The 27,604-nt window shown below is 50.0% G+C and overlaps 1 long non-coding RNA gene across 1 annotated transcript in view; it reads left to right on the forward strand.

Moving 5' to 3' along the window:
* Positions 1-826: 826 nt before the first annotated feature.
* Positions 827-27,604, forward strand: part of LOC142827788 (uncharacterized) — a 58,834-nt gene continuing 32,056 nt past the window's right edge. The window contains exon 1 of the long non-coding RNA XR_012902545.1: positions 827-924. This is a non-coding gene — a long non-coding RNA (uncharacterized LOC142827788). The remainder of the gene's footprint in view (positions 925-27,604) is intronic.

A 27,604-nucleotide genomic window follows, 5' to 3' on the forward strand; every position in this document is an offset into this window, starting at 1 on the left:
GTATTTGGTCCTGCCACGGGGGCAGGGGACTGGACTCGATGTCCTCTCGAGGTCCCTTCCAGTCCCAGTACTCTATGATTCTTTGATCCTATGATCATGCTGTAGGTTTCTAAAGAGAAAATGCCGAGACCATTTGCCCGTACCCAGTTGATCCGAGTCTGGACGGCTGCTAAAACCATTGCTAACCGATTCTATTTTTTGCACTTTAGATAGGGCTTGCTTAATTGGTTTGGTTTTTTTTTAACTCATTTGACAATTCCGGCTGGCAGGGGATTTGCAGTTGTTGCTGGATATAAAGTTTTATTTACTGTTTTACAAAATAGGTCTCTAAACTAACCAGCCCCAAACTGTTCAGTCTGTCTGCACATGGCAACCTCCCCGGTTCTCACCGCCTGCCTGGGGAATGCCTGTGAGACCTCCTCTAACCCTCTGTGGTGGCTGGGTGACCAAGCTGAGCCCTGCTCAGAGCAGGTTACTCTCTGTCCCGTCCCTTAGCCAGGCAGACATGCTCTCTGCTTCGGCCACTGCTTCAAGGGAGCAGGGATTGCGTGGAGCTGCTGACGGTGATGCCCCTGCTCTTCCACTGAGCTCGGTCCCGCTGGGATGATTCCCTGGCCCAGGACTGGGCAATGGGTTGGATTTTTCCAATTCAAATTTTGAGCAACCACATAATGACGGATCTGCCCCTTGCAAACTTCATTGTATTAAGTAGCTGTGATGGGTGGAGGATACGACCCTTTCCTAGACCTCCCAGCATTCAGTGGGAGGTGATGGTGATGATGAGAAACTACCCTTTCTTTTCCTTTCGTTTGTGTGTCTAGAGGAGGAGCCGGGGAGAGAGAGAGGGACTGAACCAGAGATAAAGGCTCAGATTTTAGTGCTACCCATGCCAGAGGAAAGACTGAACCCTGGAACAAAGGCTACGTAAGTGAACAGAGAATGTTTTGTTAGACACAATCTGGTTAGTTTCTTTGTGTTTAGATTGGATATACTCCTCTGTGCTACCCCCTTACCTCCCACACACTGTAACTGAATCCCAGGGAAGCAATTCCCTGTGCTTTAAACTTTTTGTATGGCTCTGTAATGTTTAGCAACCAAATGCACATTACCAGACGTGTCTTCTTTGTCTTGTTAATAAAATCACTTTTTAAGACTATGATCTGGCTCCAGTGTCCGAAAATAACCCAGGAGATTCTGAGCACCTGTGCCTGAGACTGAAGTTCCGCTGTTAAGAAATGACAGTTTGTTTCCAAGGAATTACCCCACTTGAAAAAGTTCCTAAGTATTTTTTCCTGGCTTTCAAAGTTGTTTTCCCCATTTGGGTGATGGCAACGTACCACCAAAGATCAGGGAGTCTAGGAAGTCAGTAAACTAGCAAAGATTTTTTTTTAACAAAGCCTACAGTGACAGGGTATTTTAGGGTCTCTTGTGGGTCTCCCTCTTATGCATTTAACGCCCCAGAGTGGGAAACAATGAGGGTAAACCGGTACCCAAACTTGTGTTTCCTGCTAGTGCCTATTGAGGTTTCCCACAGCAGGACATGCAGAAATTCGTGTTGCATGAAGTGCTGTAAATTGTGGAATTGGTTTTAGTAGGGTCGAAATTTCATAATTCATTTCTCCAATAAAAATACAATTTTTCAACAGGTGCAGAGCAACAACTTTGCTTCACTCATGAGAACAACCTCCAGTAGAGCGTGTCGTGTCTCATATTCATATTGTCTCTCCTTTCAGGCATCTGTACTGTGACCATCTTCCTAGGGCCTGCGCACCTAAGGAAGTCAGGGAAAGTACGATACAATCAGACACTGCCCTGCCTTTGACTTGGAGAACGTCTCCCCTACACCATGTCACATTCCAACACAACTATCTTCACCAACCCTTCCACCTTCATCCTGCTGGGCCTTCCTGGACTGGAAAAGGCCCATATTTGGATCTCCATCCCCTTCTGTGCCATCTACGCTATAGCCTTCTTGGGGAACGTCACCATCCTGTTCATTGTGAAGATGGAGCCGAGCCTCCATAAGCCCATGTACTATTTCCTCTGCATACTGGCCTTCACCGACCTGGGCCTGTGCACGTCTATCCTGCCCAAAATGCTGGCGATCTTTATTTTCAATTCTCTGGAGATTGATTTCAATTCCTGCTTCATCCAGATGTTCTTCACTTATGGCATCTATGTGACGCAGTCTGGGATCTTCGTGGCCATGGCTTTTGATCGGTACGTGGCCATCTGCCATCCCCTGAGATATTCCACCATCATGTCCAACCCTGTTTTGGCCAATAGCGCTCTGGCCGCCATACTGCGCGGTATCATACTTATCCTGCCCATGGTCCTTGTAGCGAGGCAGTGGCCATATTGCAGAACCAACATAGTCCCCTCCGTGCAGTGTGGGCACATAAACGTGGTGAACCTGGCTTGTGGTGACACCCGCATCAGTAGTAACTACGGCCTGTTTTTGTTAAGCCTTCTGAATGGCGTGGATGTGTTTTTCATAGCTGTGTCCTATGGCCAGATCCTCAGGGCCATCTTCCGCCTCCCCACAAAGGACGCCCGGCTCAAGACTTTTGAGACCTGCGGCTCCCACCTCTGCGCCATCGCACTCTTTTACATCCCAAGTCTGTTCTCGTCCCTCGTATTCCGTTATGTCCAGAATATGCCCCGGTATGTCAATGTTCTCATGACCATTCTGAATTTCTTGGTGCTCCCCATGCTAAACCCCTTCATCTATGGGGTGAGAACGAAACAGATCCGGGACAGGCTGCTCAGGCTAGTTCTACGGAAAGGCTCCTAATGTTTTTTCCTGGGGCTCTGGCTCTTGCGGGGTGCTCTGTGCGGGGCCGGCTGCTGACGAGACTCAAGGCAGCTCCTGGCCGGTCACCGAGACATTAACCCCTGTTGCTGCCCTCACTGCTCTGTGTCAGAGTGAGACCCTGGGGATGGGTCTGGGCACAGCTCTCGGACACATCGGGCCAGCACCTTGCTCATTGCAGATGTCTAGAAACAGGCAGCCCAGCCAACTATCCTGCCTCTCCCTCATGGCCCTGCCCCTTCCCTGCCTACTGCCCCAGGACCGCCAATGCTCACTCCTCCCCTCCCCCATCACTCTCAGAGGGAAGGGAAGACACAGTGGTAGGGCCAACAGGTCAGACAGGAGCCATGCAGGACGCTGGGAATCCGTAGAGAAGCAGCTGAGGGTTGGGAGCATGTTGTGAGGCAGGTGGCTGAGGCTGCGCAACTTATGGCTGGTGGGCGACACAGAGGGAGGAGACCTTGGTGTGGCTCATTTCTTTCACATTCAGTTCCCTCTTTCTCTCCCCAGCTGGGACCTGTAGCTGGCAGGTCTCTAATGTGAGTTGGGCGTTTCTGGAGTATTTGGCCTTCAAGCTGGGGAGACAACAGCCCAGTAAGGCAGGAGGATAAATCGCTGGGTGAGCTGGGAAGGCAGGATGCTGAGCAGATGCCAGCTGCCTTCGGTAGCTCTCATGGAAGGAGACCTATGAAACAGCACCCATGAACCAACTAGTCACACACATACATGTCACCTTCCTGGGACCACAGGACCCCCCTTGCCTCATGGCTGGAGCTGGGTCATGTCACTGAGTCGATCACACACTCAGCATGGCACTTCTGTCACTGCATCTAGAAAATTTGTAGCCTTGCTGCTGGGTAGCGTTATCCCCTGTCATGGAGGGACCGAGAGAGTCAGAGATAAATTATTCACCCAGGGACACACAATTTGTCAGAGCTGGAAGCAGGAACCGAGAGTCCTGACACCACAGCCGCATTGCCCTGGCCAGGAACTGGCGCTGCTCCTCCTGGCCTAACTGAACTGAGTGAGAATATTGCTGTGCTATACCTGACCTGAGCGTATGGGCCACAGATATGGCTCACCTTGGGATTCATCTGGCTACACGCTATTTAGGTCCTTCTCCCAACTCAGGCTACAGCCTGAGAGAGCCCAGAGAGCTGTAGCTCAGAAAAAGGTTCTTGGGAAGCCTGGCATGGACAGTGAAACTGAGAACAATAGGAGTTCAATAAAACCTTTACTAAGACACAGGAAAGAAAAACAAACTGTGGTAGAGACAAAGATAACACAGTGCTAGTGCTTCCCAGGGAACATTTCTGCAGTAGGGAACTTCTTACCCTGGCGAGGTACACCTGTCTCTGAAGAGCTGGTGTGAAGAGACCGAGGACCAGCCTCTCCCCGGCTTGCCCAAAAAATTCAGAGGGCCCAGCCAGTGCATGTCGAGGGGCTGAGCCAGACTGTGAACCTGAGCCAGTAGTCAGAGAGAGGGCAGAGAAGCTGAAGAGCGAATGAACAGACAGACCCGAGAAGGGATGTTTTACAGACCTTGACCCTGCTTAGCTCAGATCCCACCTATCATCACAATTTGTATTTTCTCAGCCTAAGAAATGTTCAGGTTCACGAACTCCACAGATTGGGAGATGGTGACGCCTATTCCTACCTATAACTGAGGAGCACTCCCAAAGCCGTTATCTTTGGCCTTCCTGGCAGCTTCTCCGCAGGTACCAACAGGATGTGTCTAGACTGGCAAGGTTTTCCACAAAATCAGATGATTTTCCGGAAAATCTTGCCAGCTGTCTACACTGGCCGCTTGAGTTTCCGGAAAAGCACTGACGATCTATTGTAAAATCATCAGTGCTTTTCCAGAAATACTATGCTGCACCTGTCCGGGCAAAAGTCTTTTTCCGAAAGACTTTTGCGCAAAAGGGCCAGTGTAGACAGCATAGTACTGTTTTCCACAAAAAAGCACCGATCGCAAAAATGGTCTAACAGGGTCTCCCGATACCAAAGGACTGGCCACAGTCGCAGGTTAATTTATAGCTACAATCTCACCCCAAAGGGGACGCTCTGTGAGTCCTGCAGAATCCCAAGGTTTGTTCATAACAGAAAGAAAAAGACTCAGAGTAAAATTGACAAAATGACTCTGCATAAACCAGTGGACAATTCTTGGTGTAGGCTGGATGCAGAGATGGAATAAAGAGCTGCCTTATATGCCTTTGGGAATCGTACTTTGTTGGGATGGGGGCTTAGCCCTTCCAGGTTAAGTTCATAGCAAAGATTCTCTGGAAGGGATAAGCTGGAATGAAGACAGAGAGGAGGAAACCCCCTGGGACGTCTTTATACCCTGTCCCCCATGCAGGGGACTCCCCTGTTCTCCCTGTGTGAGAGCACGTCCCGGTGTGGAGTGTAACACAGGTGCAGGATACCTGTCCAAGCCTGACTCAGCCCTTTTTAGGCTGCCTCTGCTCCCAGGCTGGTGTGAACATTCACAGCAACGTTCCCCCTGTGGATTGGCACCACGTGAGGGGCGGTCAGTGAAGTGCAGCTGTGCCGCCCTCTCCCAGTGCTTTGGGAAGCCTGTTGCTGTCCCCCAGGAGCAAAGACGTGAAACACCAGCACAGAGCCAGTACTCCTGGCTTCCTACGCAGAAACGACACATTCATATGAGCAGCATGAACAGAGCATCACAGGACAGCGTGTCCCAATGGCCAGAGTCTACACTGCTGCCCTCACCATCAGGGCTGTGAGGCACAATAGCCAGAGTCAGAATGGCCGCCTTGTCCCTCAGGGCTGTGTGGCCCAATGGTCAGAGTCAAGAGGGCTGCCCTCTCCATCAAACCTCTCTTTGCTGCTAGCAGTGTCACTTTCCAGGTCTCCCTTGTGGGCTAAGAGCACCATTCACACTCATGCACAAGGGGAGGCAGCTGTTCAGAGATTCCCTTTTCCCACTTGTGATTTGGCTAAGAGGCAGACTCCCCTGTGGAGAAGGTAAAGGCCTCGCTGGGGAGAGCCACCAGGTCCTGAGTGGGCAGGACACACCCAGCTTGTGCCTTGGGGTACTCCTGAAAGGGGGGTTTGTCCAGGGTCCTCACGAGTCAGAGAGCAACCTCCTCCTATTACGGGGAGGTCACATTGTCCTTGTGGGGCTGCAGTTTGACTTCCCCGTGGCACAGCCCCACGGGCTGCAACCGCCGGAGCCAGGTCTGAGCGGCCCCGAAGGGAGGGGCACAGACCGTCAGTCGGTCGGCCCAAGACGCCCCTTAGCCCCGGAAGTAAGCTCCGGGAAGTCTCTCTGCGGGGCGCAGTGGAGAGTCCCCCATAGCCCCTGAACATGCATGCTGGAGCCTGCCTGCTCCCCCAAAGAGCCCTTCCCAGCACGACAGGGCCCACTATGTGCCCCAAGAATCCTTTTCCGAGATAGAGCTCTCCAGATTCTCTCTCACGCCGTAGCCTGAGCTGGGGGAAAACCTCCGTATCTTCTGGTCAGATGCAGTCAATGGTGAGCCATAACCGTAGCCCAGTGTATCTCAACAGTGGTACGGGTACCCCCAGGAGTACTCGAGAGATGTCTGGGGGTTCCTCAACACAACTGACAACTGGAGAAAACTGAATTTTTGTTTTAAGTTTTACAGCGCTTTATTATTTTTGTACTTTTTACACCCAAAAATTTCATCGCCCTCCTGGCTACAATTAAGTTGTTTAAGGAAATGTGTTGAAATGCCAGAAAAAAATGTTGTGCATCTGGAAACTATCGGTACTTAGGTTATTTATATATATCTATAGCTATATAAATTTAAGGGGTAGTTTATAAAAAACGGTTAAGAAACTCTGGTCTAGACCATCCCTGACAGGTGTCTGTCCAACTGGCTCTTAAATATCTCCAGGAATGGAGATTCCACAAACTCCGTAGGCCAGTGTTTCTTCAACTGCGTTCCGGGGCACACCAGTGTGATGCACGGCATGTGGAGCTGTGCCGCGTAGAACAGTAGAATTAAAAATGGCTGTCCTTAAAGGGGCAGGCGACCTTTTTTTCTTCAATAATTTTCCCCCAACCTTTTTCTTCCCCTCAATAACTTCCTCCCTAACCCTTGCTCCCCTAATTTTTTTTTAACAAAAGCATCCTTGGTATTCCCCATAAAAAATTTTGGTGTTACTTGGTCTTAAAAGTTTAAGAGACACTGCCCTAGGCAATTTATTCCAGTGTTTAACAACCCTGACAGTTAGGAAATTTTTCCTATCACCAAACCTAAACCTCCCTTGCTGCAATGTAAGCTCATGGCTGCTTGTCCTATGAGACATTTAATTTGGAACCAGAAATAAGTAATCAGGGAGCAGCGGAGAGAGTGAAATATAAAGCGTCAAATCCAGGACAGCTCTGTGTGAAACGTACAATATTAAAAGTAAATCAACAGTTTCAAAAAATGATTTGAGAATGTTCGGAAAGAGCAGAAAAGCTAGGATGGCATAGATAACTCCAAAACATTCCAGGGATCTCATTAATGTCAGTCAGAGATCAGCAGAGATTGAAGTTTGACGCTATTTGTAATTTGCATTAATGATCAGGAAGCAATTGGAAAAGCACTGCAGATATATTTGGCAGATGACCTAACGTTGGCAGAGCACATACACACCAATTGATCTGGAGCATTTTGTGAGCTGGGCTCATGCAAACAAAATGTCCAAAGACAGTAACATACAAGGGTATCCCCTAAGAACGGGGAATGCAGACTTGCCCCCCAGAGTAGGACACTGTGTGATGGAACGCAAGGATGCTGAGATGTATATTAGGGATCGCTGTGGACAACCAACTCATTGTGAGCTTCCAGGGGGATGCTTGGGCCAAGCGAGCTGATGGGACCCTTGGGTGCATAGCCAGGGGAGTGGGGAATTGGAGCAGGGGAAGGAGGTTACCTCTGCCCATGGCTCTGGGAGCTCATGGTGAGTTGGTTGTCCATAGTGCCCCCTTATCCATATTTCAGCATCCTTGTGTTCCAGAGCGCTGACTCACTGGGGAAACTGACTGCGTGTCGTCCCAGGTTCCACGCTCAGAAAGGAAGTTGAAAAATTGTGGAGGATGCATAAAAGAGCCACAGGGCTGGAAAAAAACCTCTGATCATATAGAGATGCTTGAAGAACTTCATGTAGGCACCTTCAGGCAAAGATGACCAGAAGATACATTCATAGTGAGGAAATAGTATTAGCAGGTTCTATAAACCCTCACTCAGCAAGGCAAATAAAGCTGGTACCTCTGAACAGCTATACTCACATCACTCATTGTGGAATAGCCTCACAGGTCAGCCATCATCTTCCTCACCATCCCCAGTGGCCACCGTCCCAAGGGCACATCTCTCCTTCCCGCGGCCCTGGGCTGCCCCTGTCATAACATGTGACCCTGACTAATGCATCCTCAGCGTATTTCTCCCCTCTTCCCTAGTTGTATCCCCCCCACCGTCACTAGCTTTCTGTATGTTGGTGCATTCATGTTCGTCCCCCCATTCTCGTACACGTCTGTTCGTTGCCGTGGGGCTCTTGTAGTGAGAGGTTCCATCCAGAACCTTCCGGAAGCCGGTGTCCGGACCGGCTCTGGGGCTGGCTGACGTCATTATAGCCAGAATCCCTCCTGCCATCCCACTTACAGGGCCCATGTGTGTCGGTGCCAACCCTCGACAGCCTCTAGCTGGGTGCTAAGTGCTGGGGCCAGGGTCTGACACATCCCGGCCTGCAGGCTCCTCGCGTCACTGCGGCACGTCACACAGCAGCACAGAACACAGAGTGGCCAACAGAATGGCCATTGGCTGGCCCCAGCGCTGCTGGCCCCACTGAGCCTCAGCCTAAAGGCCAAGAGTTCTCCTCTCCCTTGGGAAGGGCCTTTAATTGCTGTTTACTCCTCTTGCTGGATAATTAGCAAAGAAGCCGAGAGGGGCGTCTCCCCAGCCTGTTTGCATCCAGATGCCACTTCTCCCCCAGAGGCTGCGTGACCCCCCGGGACGGCCCAGAGCTGGGTTATAACCAGGGCCCAGCCCTGTGCCGGCTCTCGGCACGGGACACTGCTGGAGACGCTGGGGTGAGAGAGGTGCGGGATGCGGCTGCCTGAGGGGGTTCCAGGGAAGACACGTCCCTCTCAGCACTCACAGGTACCAGCTCTGGCCGAGGGCTCCCCTGCCCCCCAGCCCCAGGGCAGCGTGGGTGTGAGGGGCAGAGTCGGTCTGGGCCCTTTGCGCTCTGCAGAGCCACAAACGTCCCAGGCCCTGCCCAGGGGAGGATTCCCACTAAAATATCCTGGAGTAAATGTGCATCATTGGGTGCCCCTCCCCCTCTGGCTGCTGCCTCCGCCCCAAGGTGGCTGCATCTCTGAGCACAGGGGCCCTCGGGCTGAGTGGTGGGGCCGACGTTCGGTACCAAACCAGCCCTCAGGCCGGGCAGCACTTTTCTCAGGCCCCACTGGGGAAGCTCCCCCGGCAGCGAGAGCTGGTCAGAGGGCGGGGGCCAGTGGGGTGAGTGCCCAGACACTGCCCCTCCTGCATCGCAGGGCGCTGGTGGGAAGGGGCCGGGGCTGCCCCCTGACGTGTGTCGCTAGAAGCTATGGGGGGGCAGGGCCCCTCACTGGAACGAGCCAACGTTGGGATCCAGCCCGGGCTGGACGTCTCCTCTCCCAGCACCACTGGAGACGGCAGGTGCCTGTTAGGCCTGGGAATGGGAAACCAACTCAGCTGGCAGCAGAGCCCCCGTCAGGGAAACCTGCGTCCAACGCTGAACGTTTGCAAATGTAGAAGCCCCGAAAGTGCGGTCTGTGTAGGGAAGGTGTCAGGTGGGTCCCTACGGGTGGAAGCACCGACAGCACCGGCTGCAGTGGCCAGTCCAGCTCTGATCCCCCCAGCCAAGCTCTGCTCCCGTGTCTCTGTGGCAAGGAGTTCCCCAGGCCCAGCAGGGATCCTGGGAAAGGGTTTCCTTTGTCCGTGCTGTGGGTCAGACATTGGCCCTGTGCTGGGGGCACTGTGAGCACCTGCCTGCTCTGGTTTCTTTATCGAGAGCTCCATAGGGTTTGGGGTCAGCAGGAGCCATGACATCGTCCGTTCTGACCGTGCATCTCAACCTCTTAGGCCTGCCCCAGGTGCCTCTCACGGGGTGGGGAGCTGGCAGGTTGTGAGACTTTGTCAGCTGCAAACCATGGAAGTCTCCATATTATTTGTATTGGGCGATAGAGACGTAGCATGGGAAGGGTGAACCACCTGATCAGTGTGAATCCTTGAGTAAGAGGTTGTAGCATGGCAAGGAGAGGAGCTGTTACACCGGGAGACGATTTATTAACAGCAACACACCAATGGGTAGTTTGGGAACGAACATCACTGGCTTTTACATCACAATAAATGATTTATGGGGCCTTTTAAATACTTCTACAGATGACATATGTGTAATGGTGACCCCACACATACCCCCATCGCTTACTGGGGTGGACAGGAGGAGGCTGGCCAGCACCCGGAGATACTGGGGTTAAACTCAGGGCACTAACATGAGTGTTAGCAGGGGGGCTGAAGAACCAACGGGATCCGGTGCTGAAATGCGAATTGGAGAGAGATGCCTGGTCTGCTCTCCCTTCGGGGGAGTTCTAAGGGAGGGAGCCGGTTCCACACTCCGAATGACTGTGCCTACGAGAAATATTGGACATGGCAGTGAACTGGGCCTTGACGTACGGGGCAGCCCGGACCGTGACTAGGGGAAAAGTGTTTAGTCATGATCAAGGCATTTTTCTGTGTTTTGGTTGTTTGGTGAAACGTCTCTGTGTGACCCTTTGCCTTCCCTCCCCCTTCACGGTCTAGGAGCGTATCCCGAGATGTTCTCTGGGCTTTCATTTGTTTTACTCTGTTGCTCTGGAACACCTGGCAACCCCGTCTGTTTTATCAAGGGATTCCTTCTGTTTTGTTAATTAAATCACCCTTTTAAGGAGATGATTCGATTCCTGTGTCCCTGGAAGGAACAGGAAATCTGTGTGTGTGTGTGTGTGTGTGTGTGTGTGTGTGTGTGTCTGCATGCCTAATACCAAGAGCTTGCAGTCTGTTTTGTCTCCGTTTTCCAAGCTCTCTCGTGGTACCCCTCTGGGAGAAGTCCAAGTGCTTCTTCCTGAGTTCAAGAAGAAAGGGGTTTTCTTCTGCTTCACTTGGTGGTAGCGGCTACCTCTCCGTTCCCCCCCAAAAAAGTGGGTGAATCTGTGACTCCAGGGAGTTTTTGCAGCAGAGCCTCCAGAAGGAAGGTATTTATAGCCTCTTGCAGGCCCCACCTTGTGGCCTTTGTGTGCCAGAGTGGGGAACAGCCCTGACACCTATAGAAAGGACTTTTGTGTAATTAGAGGCTCATTATAACAGGGCGCGCTCTTTGCTTAAGCGTGTCAATGACATTGGTTTTGCACCAAGCTAGCTCTGGTGTCCTCCAGGAGTCCGTGCTAGTCACCACTTAGGGAAGGGGGTAAAGAGTCAGGTGGCAATTTTTTCAGATGATAAAGCCTTCTCGTGATTGGGAATTCCCAGGCAGACTGCGATGTCCACCCTAATACGCCATTAGCTTTCTCGGTTACTAGGGCACCCTGTTGACTCCTATCCAGCTTCTCATCCACTGTAATCCCCAGGGCTTTTTCTGCAGAACTGCTACTTAGCCAGTCAGTCCCCCACCTGTAACGATGCTTGGGATTCTTCCGTCCGGAGGGCCGGACTCTACACTTGTCCTTGTTGAACCTCATCTGATTTCTTTTGGCCTAATCCTTCAATTTGTCTAGATGAATCCTATCCCGGTTCTCCAACGTGTTTACCTCCCCCCCTAGCTTAGTGTCATCCGCAAACTTGCTGAGGGTTCAATCCATCCCCTCAGCCAGTTCATTAATAACGATGTGGAACAAAGCCGGCTCTGCAACCAATCCTTGAGGCAGTCTGCTTGAAACCGACAGCCAATCAGATATCAACCAGACATAACTACTGTTGGGCCCAACAATCTAGCCAGCTTCCTATCCACCTTCCAGTCCATTTATCCAATCCCTGCTACCTTAACTTACTGACAAGAATATTGTGGGACACTGTATCAAAAGCTAAACTGAAGATATATCACATCCATTGACTTTCCCATATCCACAGAGCCAGTTACCTCCTCATAGAAGCTATTCTGGTTGGTCAGGCATGACTTGTCTTTGGGGTATCCTTGTTCACTATCCCTGATCACTTTTCCCTTTTCCAAGTGCTTCAAAATGGATTTCTTGAGGATCCCCTCCATGATTTTCCAGGGACTGAAGTAAGTCTGATTGGTCTGTAGTCCCCTGGATTGTCCTTCTTCCCTTTTATAAAGATGGGCACTATATTTGCCTTTTTCCAATCATCCCACACCTCTCCCGATATCCACGATTTTTTTAAGATAATGGCCAAAGGCTTTGCAATGACATTGGCCAACTCCCTCAGTACCCTTGGATGAATGAAATCTGGACACATGGATTTGTTTATGTCTATTTTTTCTAAATAGTTCTTGATACAAAGGTTGATGCAGGATGATTTTTGGTGCAATCATGCAAGGTTATTGTCTCTGTCAGATAAACAAAAACATTAAAAGGACATTACTGAATTTCTAGGTCATAAATTTAATCGTGATGAATGGACCCACTCTTTTTCTTGTTGAGTTGTACTATAGTATGTGAAATGTTATTCATAATGGAAAAGCGTTTGACCCAAATAGATTTCAGAACATGGTTTTGTGATATTAATTTTAAAGACATTACTTTTTGAATTTTGAATAAATTACTGTTCTTGCATGATATTTTAAAGAGTTTTTCACTTTTCTAATAGCGTTGGTTAGCTTAAACTTCATAATTTACAATTCATTGTTAAGAGTTTGACCCCTTGGATAAATAACACCTTGTTCTGGGCAGTTCACAGAAAAAAAAAAACACTTTCTTTGAGAAATTGGAGAGTGTCCAGAGAAGAGCAACAAGAATGATGAAAGGTCTAGAGAACATGACCTATGAACGAAGGCTGAAAGAACTAGGCTTGTTTAGTTTAGAAAAGAGAAGATTGAGGGGGGACATGATAACCATTTTCAGATATCTAAAAGGGTGTCATAAGGAGGAGGGAGAAAACTTGTTCATCTTGGCCTCTGAGGATAGAACAGGAAGCAATGGGCTTAAACTGCAGCAAGGGAGGCTTAGGTTGGACATTAGGAAAAAGTTCCTACTGTCAGGGTGGTCAAACACTGGAATTAATTGCCCAGGGAGGTTGTGGAATCAACATCTCTGGAGATATTGAAGAGTAGGTTAGATAAATGTCTATCAGGGATGGTCTAGACAGTATTTGGTCCTGCCATGAGGGCAGAGGACTGGACTCGATAATCTCTCGAGGTCCCTTCCAGTCCTAGTACTCTATGATACTATGATCATGCTGTAGGTTTTCTAAAGAGAACGTGCCGAGACCGTTTGCCCGTACCCAATTGATCACTACTCTGGACGGCTGCTAAAACCATTGCTAACCAATTCTATATTTTGCATTTTAGATAGGGCTTGCTTAATTGGTTTGGGGTTTCTTTTAACTCTTTTTGACAATTCCGTTTGGCTGGGGATTTGCAGTTGTTGCTGGATATAAAGTTTTATTTACTGTTTTACAAAATCTGTCTCTAAACTAACCAGTTCCAGACCCTTCACTCAGTCTGCAGATGGCGGCCTCCCCGGTTCTCACCGCCTGCCTGGGTAATCCAGGAAATACCTCCTCTAACCTGTGGTGGCTGGGTGACCAAGCTGAGCCCTGCCCAGAGCAGGTTCCTCTCTGTCCCATCTCTTAGCCAGGCAGACATGCTCTCTGCTTCGGCCACTGCTGCAAGGGAGCAGGGGATTGCATGGAGCTGCTGACGGTGATGCTCTGGCCCTTCCCCTGAGCTGTGTCCTGCTGGGGAATCATTGAACTGGAAAAATCCAACGCTTTACCAATTCAAATTTTGAGCAATCACATAATGACGAAGCTGCCCCTATCCCGGACTAGCCAGCTCAACAACCATTGCATTAAGTAACTTTAATGGGTGAAGGGTACGACCCTTTCCCAGACCTTCCAGAATTCAGTAATTAAATTGCCTGTAAAGGGTTAAACTACCCTTTCTTTTCCTTTTGTTTGTGTGTCTAGAGGAGGAGCCGGGGAGAGAGAGAGGTACTGAACCAGAGATAAAGGCTCAGATTTTAGTGCTACCCATGCCAGAGGAAAGACTGAACCCTGGAACAAAGGATACGTAAGTGATCAGAGAATGTTTTGTTAGACACAATCTGGTTAGTTTCTTTGTGTTTAGATTGGATAAACTCCTCTGTGCTACTCCCCCACCTCCACACACTGTAACTGAATCCTACAGAAGCAATTTCCTGTGCTTTAATCATTTTGTATGGCTCTGTAATGTCCAGCAACCAAATGCACATTACCAGATGTGTCTTCTTTGTCTTGTTAATAAAAATTACCTTTTTAAGACTATGATCTGGCTCCAGTGTCCAAAAATAACCCAGAAGGTTCTGAGTGCCCGTGCTTGAGACAGAAGTTCTTCTAGTGGGTAAATTCCTTGTTAACAAACTATAATTTCTTAACAGCAGAACTTCAAAGTATTTTTTCTGGCTTTCAAAGGTTGTGGGTTTTTTCCCCCTATTTGGGTGATGGCAACGTACTGCCAAAGATCAGAGAGTCTATGAACTAGCAAAGTGTTTTTTTGATGAAAAGCCTTCAGTGAAAGGGTATTTTAAGGTCTCTTGTGGGTACCCCTCTTATACATTTAGGGCATGTCTATACTACATGGCTCCATCGACAGAGCCACGTAGATGAGTTTACTAGACATAGGAAAATGAAGTGGCAATTTAAATAATCACTGCTTCATTTAAATCAAACTGGCTGCCATGCTGTGCTGATCAGCTGTTTGGTGGCAAAATGGGGCAGTCTGGATGTGCCACGGTCAACAAGGAAGGCTTTTGTCGACCGCTCCGGTAAACCTCATTTCACGAGGCATACCGGAGTGGTCGACAAAGGCTTCCCTTGTCGACCATGGCATGTCCAGACTGCTCCGCTGTGCCGTCAAGCAGCTGATTGGCACAGCACGGGCGCCATTTTGATGTTAATGAAGCGGCAATACCCCTAAAGTCTGAGAGTAAGGAACAATGAGGGTAAACCAGTGCCCAGACTTGTGTTTCCAGCTAGTGCCTATTTAGGTTTCCCACACCAAGACACGTAGCAATTAGTGTCCCACGAAGTGCTGTAAATTATGGAATTGGGATTAGTTGGGTCGATTTCTCATAATTCATTTCTCGAATAAAAATACCATTTTTAACAAGTGAAGAGCAACAAATTTGCTTCACCAATGAGAAAAACCTCCAGTAGAGCGTGTCGTGTCTCATATTCACATTATCTCTCCTTGCAGGCGTCTGTACTGTGACCATCTCCCTAGAGTCTAGGCACCCAAGGTAGTCAGGAAAAGGCACAGTATAATCAGACACATCTCTACCTTCGACTTGGAGCACGTCTCCCCTACGCCATGTCATATTCCAACACAACTGTCTTCACCAACCCTTCCACCTTCATCCTGCTGGGCCTTCCTGGCCTGGAAAGGGCCCATATTTGGCTCTCTATCCCATTCTGCACCGTATACTTCATCGCCATCTTCGGGAACTTCACCATTGTGTCCATTGTGAAGACGGAGCCGAGCCTCCATTTGCCCATGTACTATTTCCTCTGCATGCTGGCCTTCACTGACCTGGTCCTCTCCACATCTATCCTGCCCAAAATGCTGGCAATCTTAATTTTCAATTCAGGGGAGATTGATTTCAATTCCTGCTTCATCCAGATGTTCTTCATTTATGGTGTTTATATGATGCAGTCTGGGATCTTCGTGGCCATGGCTTTTGATCGGTACGTGGCTATCTGCCATCCCCTGAGATATTCGACCATCATGACAAACTGTGTTTCCATCAATAGCACCCTGGCTGCTGTACTGCGCGGCATCATACTTGTCCTGCCCATGGTTCTTGTGGCGAGGCAGTGGCCGTATTGCAGAACCAACATTGTCCCCTCTGTGCACTGTGGGCACATGAATGTGGTGAATCTGGCTTGTGGCGACACCCGCATCAGTAGTCACTACGGCCTGTTTCTGTTAAGTTGTCTGAATGGCGTGGATGTGTTTTTTATCGCTGTGTCCTATGGCCAGATCCTCAGGGCCATCTTCTGCCTCCCCACAAAGGACGCCCGGCTCAAGACTTTCGGGACTTGCGGCTCCCACCTCTGCGCCATTGCAATCTTTTATGTCCCGAGTCTGCTCTCGTCCCTCATATTCCGTTATGTCCACAATGTGCCTCAGAACGTCAGTGTTCTCATGACCATTGTGCATTTCCTACTGCCCCCCATGCTAAACCCCTTCATCTATGGGGTGAGAACCAAACAGATCCGGGACAGGCTGCTCAGGCTAGTTCCATGTAAAGGCTCCTAATGTTTGCTCCTGGGGCTCTGGCTCTCGCAGCGATCTCTGTGTGGGGCCGGCTGCTGACGAGACTCTTCCCCGAGTCAGCTCCTGGCCGGTTACAGACATAAAACTGTGTTGCTTCCCTCACTGCTCTGTGTCAGGGTGAGACCCTGGGGATGGGTCTGGGCAGAGCTCTCGGACACATTGGGCCAGCACCTTGCTCATTGCAGGTGTCTGGACACAGGCAGCCCAGCCAACTATCCTGCCTCTCCCTCACGGCCCTGCCCTTTCCCTGCCTACTGCCCCAGGAAAACCGTTGCTCACTCCTCCCCTCTCCTGTCACTCTCAGAGGGAAGGGAAGACACAGCAGTAGGGCCGACAGGACAGACAGAGGCCATGCAGGATGCTGGGAAGCTGTAGAGAAGCAGCTGAGGGTTGGGAGCATGTTATGAGGCAGGTGGGTGAGGCTGCGCATCTTACGGCTGTTTGGTCCCACAGAGGGAGGAGACCTTGGTGTGGCTCATTCCTTTCACATTCAGTTCCCTCTTGCTCTCTCCAGCTGGGACCTGCAGGTCTATAATTTGAGGTGGGCGGGTCAGGCCTCAGGGGCAGGGCAAATGATCAGTGCTGAAGCCAGGAGGACAACAGCTGAGTGAGGCAGGTGGATAAGTATCCGGGTGAGCTGGGATGGCAGGATGTCACCTTCCTGGGACCACAGAGCCCCCAGTACCTCATGGCTGGAGCTGGGTCATGTCACTGAGTCCATCACATGCTCAGCACGGCAATTTTGTCACTGCGTCTAGACAGTTTGTAGTGAGGCTGCTCAGCAGTGTTATCCTCTGTCTAGAGGAACTGAGAGAGGCAGAGGTAAATGATTCACCCATGGACACACAATGAGTCAGTTTCAGAGATGGGTGCAGGAATCGAGAGTCCTGACGCCACAGCCACATTCCTCTGGCCAGGAACAGGTGCTGCTCCTCCATAGAGCTGGAAGAGACATCAGAAGGTCAAGTCCAGCCCCCTGCTCGAGCCAGGACCAATCCCAACTAAATCAACCCGGCCAGGGCTTTGTCGAGCCGAGACTTAAACACCTCTAGGGATGGAGATTCCACCCCCTCCCTAGGGAACCCATCCCAGCCCTTTCCCACCCTCCTAGGGGAATAGTTTTTCCTAATCTCCAACCTGGACCTCTCCCACCGCAGCTTGAGACCATTGCTCCTTGTTCTGCCGTCACTACTGAGAACAGCCTCTCTCCAGCCTCTTTGGAACCTCCTGGCATTACTAAAGTAAGTGAGAATATTGCTTTGCCATGACCTGACCTGCACGTATTGGCTACATTTCCAACTTACCATTGGCCTCATCTGGCCACATGATATTTAGGTTCTTCTCTGAGCTCAAGCTACGGCCTGAGAGATCCCAGAAAGCTGTAGCTCAGAAAAAGGTTCTTGGGAAGCCTGGCATGGACAGTGAAACTCAGAACAATAGGAGTTCAATAAAACCTTTACTAAGACACAGGAAAGAAAAACAAACTGGGGTAGAGAGAAGGAGTCAAGAACAGAACACGGTGCTAGCACTCCCCAGGGAACATTTCTGAGGTAGGGAACTACTTAGCCTGGTGTAGGTACACCTGTCTCTGAAGAGCTGGCATGAAGAGATGGAGGACCAGCCTCGGTCCGGCCTGCCCGATGAATTCAGAGGGCCAACTAGGTGGTCTGTCAAGGGACTGAGCGGGACTGTGAAGCTGAGCTAATAGTCTGAGAGAGGGCAGAGAGGCTGAAGAGCGAATGACCAGACAGACACGAGCAGGAATGTGTTACAGGCCTTAACCCTGCTCAGTTCAGACCCCACCTACCCTGCCCAAATCGTATTTCCTCACCCTGAGAAATGTTCAGGTGCACGAACTCTACAGGTTGGGAGATGATGACGTCTATTCCTACCTATTACTGAGGATCACTCCCAAAACCGTTATCTTTGGCCTTCCTGGCAGCTTCTCTGCAGGGACCAACTGGCTCTGTTCCCTCATTTTGCTCCCCAAAGTTGAGGAGCAACCAAAGAAGCTTTTCATCCAGGCCAGCGCTTACAAGGGCCCCTGGTAACACCCTGGACTAACTTGCATTGGCTGTTTGTACAGGACACTGGCCTGCAGGTTTCTTCACTGCTTAATACTCCAGGTACCTACGAGTGCAACCAGACTTGTGAAATACTGTTCATGCACAGTGGGATATAATACTCAGTTAGTATAAACCAGCCCAAGGGAAGCATGTTACCTGGTCCAGCAGCTATAGTACGATGGGGATTGTAGTGAGGCTGCACTCTGAAAGGTCAAATCAGGGCAATTACTCAGAGACTGGGCTACTCACACCCCACGACTGGGGCTTCTCCTCTATATGGCACATGAAACCAGTCACACCTGGCATGTCTGTTTGTCACTCTGACCAGCAAGTCACACAAACAACCCCCTGAGACACTCCAGCTTCTCCCGTGCAATAGCCAGCACCGCTCAACACATGCAGGAGAGGAGACGAAAACCAATCTCGCCAAATCCTAACAGGGTTTCCCGATCCCAAAGGACCCGCCACATTCCCAAGTCAATTTATAGCTACGATCTCACGCCAAAGAGGATGCTCTGTGAGTCCTGCAACATCTCAAGGTTTGTTAATACCAGATAGAAAGAAAAGGCTCCGAAAAAATTGTGACGAAATGACGGCGCATAAACCAGTGTACATTTCTGGTGCAGGCTGGTTGCAGAGATGGAATAAAGAGCTGCCTTAAATGCCTCTGGGAATTGTCCTTTGTCGGGACAGGGCTCAGTCCTTCCAGGTTAAGTTCATAGCAAAGATGCTCTGGAAGGGATGAGCTGGAATGAAGACAGAGAGGAGGAAACCCCCAAGGACATCTTTATACCCTGCAAGACACCTGTCCAAGCCTGACTCAGCCCTTTTTAGACTAACTCAGCTCCCAGGCTGGTGTGAACGTTCACAACAACGTTCCCCCTGTGGATTGGCACCACGTGAGGGGCGGTCAGTGAAGTGCAGCTGTGCCGCCCTCTCCCAGTGCTTTGGGAAGCCTGTTGCTGTCCCCCAGGAGCAAAGACGTGAAACACCAGCACAGAGCCAGTACTCCTGGCTTCCTACGCAGAAACGACACATTCATATGAGCAGCATGAACAGAGCATCACAGGACAGCGTGTCCCAATGGCCAGAGTCTACACTGCTGCCCTCACCATCAGGGCTGTGTGGTCCAATGGCCAGAGTCAACAGGGCTGTCCTCTCCATCAGGCCTCTCTTTGCTGCTAGCAGTGTCACTTTCCAGGTCTCTCTTGGGGGCTCAGGGCACCATTCACACTCATGCACAAGGCGAGGCAGCTGTTCAGAGATTCCCTTTTCGACATTATGTTGAAATATCGGCTTGCGGTGTAGACGCGCTCTTTGTTATTGAGGAACAGTGTCCGTTATTCTGACACAACGCTGGTGTGTAGACACAGCCTGTGCGGGCTGGAGTTGCTGTGATGCTGCCTGATGGCCTCCCCTGCCCACAGGGCCTCAGCCCCCTTCCCAGAGCTGCAGTGTCCCTGGCCCCAGACACCCTGTAGAGCAGCGGTTAGTCAGCCACTGTGCATTCTCTAAGTCTAGGCAATGACACCTGCCGTTCAGGCGCCTAGTGCGCCCTCTCCCCCAATGTCGGCCGGAGAGCACTCTTTGCGGTGTCCTTTTATAGATAGGTGCAAACAACGTACATCATTTCTTTACATACCGGGCTGCCGCCCTCTGTTGCCTAGTTACCACCCTTCACCTTACGGAAGGGAGACTCACTTACTATCTTTCGTGTTGTCAATCTCGACCCAGTCCTGAAGCTAGGTAGGTATGTGCATTAGTTTTGGGGGACTCTTAGTACCAAGACATTTCTTATTAAGGTGTTCCGCTACTCCCCTCTGGCTTACAGTCTGTACTTGGTGCCTCCTATGTCCGTCCATGCGCCACATGACCTACACAATCACACAGTTATCAGTAGGGCCTGTTTATTGGCTCCTGTGTTACTGAACCAAAGTCTTGCTCACTAGGTTGCAGGTCTGTTGCTATTTTCATGTTACAGGCCTCTTATATAGGCCTGCTGACTCCATGTTACTGGCCCTCCACTTACTACACAGGGATGTTCTCACACAAGGGCTGCGTCTAGACTGGCAAGTTTTTCCACATGCTTTTGGCAAAAGCACTGACGTTCTACTGTCTGAAATCAGTGCGTCTTGCGCAAATGCTTTGACGTTCCCGTTCGGGCAAAAGCCCTTTTCCGGAAATGCTTTTGCGCAAAAGGGCCAGTGTAGACAGCTGAAAAAAAAACCCAATGGCGAAAACGGTGGTCGGGGCTTTCTTACACAAAACCTTGGCTAGATTGGCACCGACGCTTTGCCGCAAAAAGTGCTTTTGCGGTAAAGCGTCCGTGCCAATCTAGACTCTCTTTTCCGCAAATGCTTTTAATGGAAAAACTTTTCCGTTAAAAGCATTTGTGGAAAATCATGCCAGTCTAGACGTAGCCAAGGAGAACAGTGGAGTCCTCTCCACAGGGAGCAGAGTACAGAGACATCCCTGGGGTTTCATAGAATCGTAGAATAATAGGACTGGAAGGGACCTCGAGAGGTCATCGAGTCCAGCCCCCCGCCCTCAAGGCAGGATCAAGCTCCGTCTACACCATCCCTGACAGATGTCTATCTAACCTGTTCTTAAATATCTCCAGAGAGGGAGATTCCACCACCTCCCTTGGCAATTTATTCCAATATTTGACCACCCTGACAGTTAGGAATTTTTTCCTAATGTCCAATCTAAACCTCCCCTGCTGCACTTTAAGCCCATTACTCCTTGTCCTGTCCTCAGAAACAAAGAGGAACAAATTTTCGCCTTCCTCCTTGTGACACCCTTTTAGATATTTGAAAACCGCTATCATGTCCCCCCTTAATCTTCTTTTTTCCAAACTAAACAAGCCCAGTTCATGAAGCCTGGCTTCATAGGTCATGTTCTCTAAACCTTTAATCATTCTTGTCGCTCTTCTCTGTACCCTTTCCAATTTCTCCACATCTTTCGTGAAATGTGGCGCCCAGAACTGGACACAGTACTCCAGCTGAGGCCTAACTAGTGCAGAGTAGAGCGGCAGAATGACTTCACGAGTTTTGCTTACAACACACCTGTTGATACAACCTAGAATCATATTTGCTTTTTTTGCAACAGCATCACACTGTTGACTCATATTCAACTTGTGGTCCACTATGACCCCTAGATCCCTTTCCGCCATGCTCCTTCCTAGACAGTCGCTTCCCATCTTGTATGTATGGAACTGATTGTTCCTTCCTAAGTGGAGCACTTTGCATTTCTCTTTATTTCCTCCTCTTTGTCTTCATTCCAGCTCATCCCTTCTAGAGCATGTTTGCTGTGAACTTAACCCAGAAGGGCTGAGCCCTGTTCCAACAAAGGACGATTTCCAGAGGCTTTTAAGGCAGCTCTTTATTCCATCTCTGCAACCAGCCTGCACCAAGAAATGTACATAGGTTTACGAGCCGTCATTTCATCACAATTTTATTCTGAGCCTTTTCTTTCTGTTATGAACAAACCTTTTGATGCTTCAGTACTCACAGAGTGTCCTCTTTTGGGTGAGAGCCTAGGTAGAAATTGACCTTGGATTGTGGCGTGTCCTTTGGGATTGGGAGACCCTGTTAGAATTTGGCGAGCTTGATTTTTGTATCCTCTCGTGGTGCTAGCTGTGGCACAGGAGAAGCTGGAGTGTCTAAAGGGGATATTTGTGTGACTCCTTGCTGGCCAGAGTGGCAAACAGAAGTGCTCACTGTGACTGGTTTCATGTGACTTATAGAGGAGGATCCCCAGTCGTGGGCTGTAAGTAGCCCTGTTTCTCAGCAATTTCCCTGAGTGACCCCGGAATCACTGTCGTATTATACCTGCTGTACCAGGTAACATGCTTCCGGATATTGTGTCCCGCGATCCGTGAACAGATTTCACAAGTCTGGTTGCATTCGTAGTTATCCACAGTGTTCAGCTGTAATGTGAGAAACCTGCAGGCCTGTGTCCTGTACAAACAGCCAATGCAAGTTAGTCCAGGGCATTAGCAGGGGCCCTTCTAACTGCTGGCCTGGATGAAATTCTTGTTTGGTTGCTCCTCGACTTTGGGGAGCTAAATGCGGGAACTGAGAAGCTGCCAGGAAGGCCAAAGATAACAGTTTGGGGAGTGAGCTAATCCTCAGCAATATTTGGGAAGAAGTGTCATCATCTACCAACCTGTAGGCTATGTCTACATTGTGCATTCTTGTGCAAGAAGATATACAAATGAGGCATGGCGATGAATATCACCACACCTCATTTGCATACCTAACGAGCCTCCATTTTGCGCAAGGGGCTTTTGTGCAAGAAGGAGCAGTCTACACTCAGGTCAGGTCATGGCACAGCAATTTTCTTACTCCATCTAGTAACTCCAGGAGAAGCAGCGTCAGTTGCTGGCCAGAGCAATACGGCTGTAGGGTCAGGACTCCTGATTCCTGCTGCTGGCTCATTCAGTGTCCCTGGGTGAATCATTTATCTCTGTCTCTCAGTCTATCCATGGCAGGGGATAAAGCTGCCCAGAAGCCTGGCTAAAGGTTGTCTAGATTCAGTGACCAAAACGCCGTGCTGAGTATGTGATCCAGCTGTGGGGCACTGGGGGCCCTGGGAGCTCAGGAAAGGTGTCCTGTACGTGTGTGATCAGCCAGCTCATGGGGGTTTCTTCCATTGATCTCCCTCCACGGGAGCTACCAAAGGCAGCTGGACTCTGCTCAGCATCCTGTCATCACAGCTTACCCGGAGACTCATCCTCCTGCCTCACTTGGCTGTTGTGCTCCTGCTTTCAACAATGATCATTTGCCCTGCCCCTGAAGCCTGACTCAGGCCATAACGCTCCAGAACCACCCACTTCACATTAGAGACCTGCAGGTCCCAGCTGGGGAGAGGAAGAGGGAATTGAATGTGAAAGAAATGAGCCACACCAAGGTCTCCTCACTTTGTGGGACCCACCAGCCGTAAGATGCGCAGCCTCAGCCACCTGCCTCCCAACCCTCAGCTGCTTCTCTAAGGCTTCCCAGAGTCCTGCATGGCTCCTGTCTGTCCTGTCGGCCCTACCGCTGTGTCTTCCCTTCCCTCTAAGTATGATGAGGGAGGGCAGGAGTGAGCAACGGTGGCCCTAGGGCAATGGGCAGGGAAGGGGCAGGGCCGTGAGGGAGAGGCAGGATAGCTGGCAGGACTGCCTGTGTCCAGTCACCTGCAATGAGCAAGGTGCTGGCCCGATGTGTCCGAGAGCTGTGCCCAGACCCATCCCCAGGGTCTCACCCTGACACAGCAGTGAGGGCAGCAACAGGGTTTAATGTCTCTGTGACTGGCCAAGAGCTGACTCAGGGAAGAGTCTCGTCAGCAGCCGGCCCCACACAGAGATCACTGGAAAAGATGGAGCTCCAGGAGCAAACATTAGGAGCCTTTATGTGGAACTAGCCTGAGCAGCCTGTCCCGGATCTGTTTGGTTCTCAACCCATAGATGAAGGGGTTTAGCATGGGGGGCAGCAGGAAATGCAGAATGGTCATGAGAACATTGACATATCGAGGCACATTCTGGACATAACGGAATATGAGGGACGAGAGCAGACTCGGGACATAAAAGAGTGCGATGGCGCAGAGGTGGGAGCCGCAGGTACTGAAAGTCTTGAGCCGAGCGTCCTTTGTGGGGAGGCGGAAGATGGCCCGGAGGATCTGGCCATAGGACACAGCGATAAAAAACACATCCACGCCATTCAGACAGCTTAACAGAAATAGGCCGTAGTGACTACTGATGCGGGTGTCACCACAAGCCAGATTCACCACGTTCATGTGCCCACACTGCACGGAGGGGACAATGTTGGTTCTGCAATATGGCCACTGCCTCGCCACAAAGACCATGGGCAGGATTAGTATGATACCGCGCAGAATGGCGGCCAGAGCGCTATTGGCCAAAACAGGGTTTGTCATGATGGTCGAATATCTCAGAGGATGGCAGATGGCCACGTACCGATCAAAAGCCATGGCCACGAAGATCCCAGACTGCATCATATAGACGCTATGAATGAAGAACATCTGGATGAAGCAGGAATTGAAATCAATCTCCCCTGAATTGAAAATTAAGATCGCCAGCATTTTGGGGAGGACAGATGTAGACAGGACCAGCTCGGTGAAAGCCAGCATGCAGAGGAAATAGTACATGGGCTCATGGAGGCTCGGCTCCATCTTCACAATGAACAGGATGGTGGTGTTCCCCATAAGGGCTATGGTGTACATGGCGCAGGAGGGGATGAAGAACCAAATATGGGCCCTTTCCAGGCCAGGAATGCCCAGCAGGATGAAGGAGGAGGGATTGTTGAAGACAGTTGTGTTGGAATATGACATGGCGTAGGGGATACGTGCTCCAAGTCGAAGGTAGAGATGTGTCTGATTATACTGTGCCTTTTCCTGACTACCTTGGTTCCTAGACCCTAGAGAGAGGGTCACAGTTCAGATGCCTGCAAGGAGAGAAAATGTGAATATGAGACACAATACGCTCTACTGGAGGTTATTCTCACGGGTGAAGCAAATTTGTTGATCTTCACTTGTTGAAAATTGGTATTTTTATTCGAGAAATGAATTATGAAAAATCGACCCTACTAATACCAATTCCAGAATTTACAGCACTTCATGCAACACGAATTTCTGCATGTCCTGTTGCGGGAAACCTCAATAGGCACTAGCAGGAAACACAAGTCTGGGTACTGGTTTACCCTCCTTGTTCCCCACTCTGGGACTTTGAGAATAGAAGAGGGGGACTGACAAGAGACCTTAAAATACCGTGTCACTGACGGCTTTTGTTAAAAAACTTTTCAAGTTCACAGACTCCCTGTGGTACATTGCCATCACCCAAATGGAAAAAAAAAAACCCCACAGCCTTTGAAAGCCAGGGAAAAAATACTTAGAAACTTCTTCCAATGGGGAAATCCCCTGGAAACACACTGTCATTTCTTAACAGAGAACTTCAGTCTCAGGCAGGGATGCTCAGAACCTCCTTATTTTCGAGGGGGTGGGACACAGGAGCCTGATCATAGTCTTAAAAAAGTGATTTTATTAACAAAACAAAGACACATCTGGGCACGTGTATTTGCAAACCTCCTTGCTGGAGGCATAAGGGATCTGTCGAAAAAGGCTTTCTTTCTCGACAGATCCCCCTCTAGACTGCTGCTTTTTGCCGACAAAATGCTGAGTCGGCAAAACACGGCAGCCATTTTTATGCAAATGAAGTGAGGGATATTTAATCCCCGCTTCATTAGCAATGTTGATCTGCCTAATCTGCATCTCTCTGCCAACAGAGGGATGCAGTCTAGACATACCCTCAGTCTCCAGAAAGGGAAGAGCAGGTCGAAAAGGGATTCCCCAGATAAGCAGTGAGAATGGGAGAGGCTGCCCATGTGCAGACAGACTGAAGCAACTGGGACTGGTTAGTTTAGAGACAGATTTTGTAAAACAGTAAATAAAAGTTAGTATCCAACGACAACTGCAAATCCCCTGCCAGCCGGAATTGTCAAAAAGAGTTATAAAGAACCCAAAACAATTATGCAAGCGCCATGTAAAGTGCTGCAAAAACCTGGTCAAATTGAAAGTGGCTAACAATGGTTTTAGTTGTCCAGAGTAGTGATCAACTGGTTTATGGGTAACCAGCCTTGGCACATTCTCTTGACAAGGCCTATGACATGATAAAGTCTTGTCTTGTGAACTGCCCAGAACACGTTGTCAATTACCCATGGGACAAAACTCTTACCAGTGAACGTTAAATGATCAAGTTTAAGCTAACCAATGCTATTAGAAAAGTGAAAAACTCTGTAAAATAGCATGCAAGTGTAAGCAGGGTCAGGGTAAACTCTATCCTGACATCTAGTGGCGAACTGTGGCAAGTGGTGCAAAGAGACTTCAGGGGCTGAGCCCAATTTGCATAGACACACCCACCCTGTCCAGTATGTGCCACAGCAGCCCAAATCGTCACTTTGGCCACTGTGGGAGCCCCAGTCTCTCTGTTATTGAGGCAGAGGGGATAAAAGTGCTGTTACCCTGATTATGCGAATCAAGGACAATGGAATGGTGGAACTGTTTATGACAGAGGGATTCGCCATAAACTAAGTAGCACTCGCTAGACAAGGGGCATGGGTTCCAAACCCAGTCAAATTGAGAGAGGTTGGGGACAGGTCTTGGTACCTGGGGGTGGGGCGGGGCCCTGTCTGAGGGCCTAAACAACACTGATTGCACTCCCTCCTCTCTCCACTGTGGAATATCAGAGTTAATTTAGATTCCATTACGAGTCTAGTTCTGAGCTGTAGAGGTAACTTTGCTGTGGGCCAGCGCTACGGCTTCACTGTTATGAGCTGAAATCACTGTGTGCTGTGCACGAGAGCTGAAATCACTGTTGCTGAGCTGTGGACGAGAGCTGAAATCACTGTTGCTGAGGGGAGCCTGGCGCTGTGCTGCTAGCAAAGCAGTTTGCAAGGGGCAACCAGCAAGCACAGGCGGACAGTAGATGCAGCTGGCGGTGGCCTGCGGCTGGTAGGAGCGGCAGCTGGTGGAGCAGCGGCAGGAGCAACCAGCTGGCAGCCCGGAGCGTGGACCGAGGCGGTTGGTGGCTTTGCGGAGCCGGACAGTGGAGGCGGCTTACCTGACGACAAGTGGAGTGTGGCGGAGTGACTCGCGTTGACGGTGGCGGCACGGAGAGGCGGAGCCACCGCCGGGCCACGTAAGGTGCATTGATCCCCACCCCTCCAGGTTGGAATGGTGAAACCCTGCCGGGTGGACTTTTGAACCCTGGGATGGCACTGACCCAGGGCTGAGACTCTTGGGGTGTTGGACTTTTGGGACGTTGGGGAGATTTGTGGCTGGGGGGAGGGCCGTTGCTCATTGGGGAGATTTGTGGCTGGGGGGAGGGCCGTTGCTCATTGGGTTACCTCATGTTATTAAAGGTTTGCTACTCTACTGAGGCTCTGTGCTTGCGAGAGGGGAAGAATTGCCTCTTTTGAGGCACCCAGAGGTGTATGTAAGATTTCCCAGGTCACTGGGTGGGGGCTCGAGCCCGTGTTGTATTACCGGCTCGTTGGGAGGAGACCCCTAGATACTGAACCCGGCCCTTGCTGCTGCTATTTACTCGGCTTGGCAGAAGGGTTACACAAGTAAGAACAGTAATTTATTCAAAATTCAAAAAGTAATGTCTTTAAAATGAATATCAAAACTATGTTCTGATATCGACTTGGGTCAAACAGTTTTCCATTATGAATACAATTTTACCAACTAT

Source organism: Pelodiscus sinensis, chromosome 1, assembly GCF_049634645.1.
Source record: "Pelodiscus sinensis isolate JC-2024 chromosome 1, ASM4963464v1, whole genome shotgun sequence".
Lineage (NCBI taxonomy): Eukaryota > Metazoa > Chordata > Testudines > Trionychidae > Pelodiscus > Pelodiscus sinensis.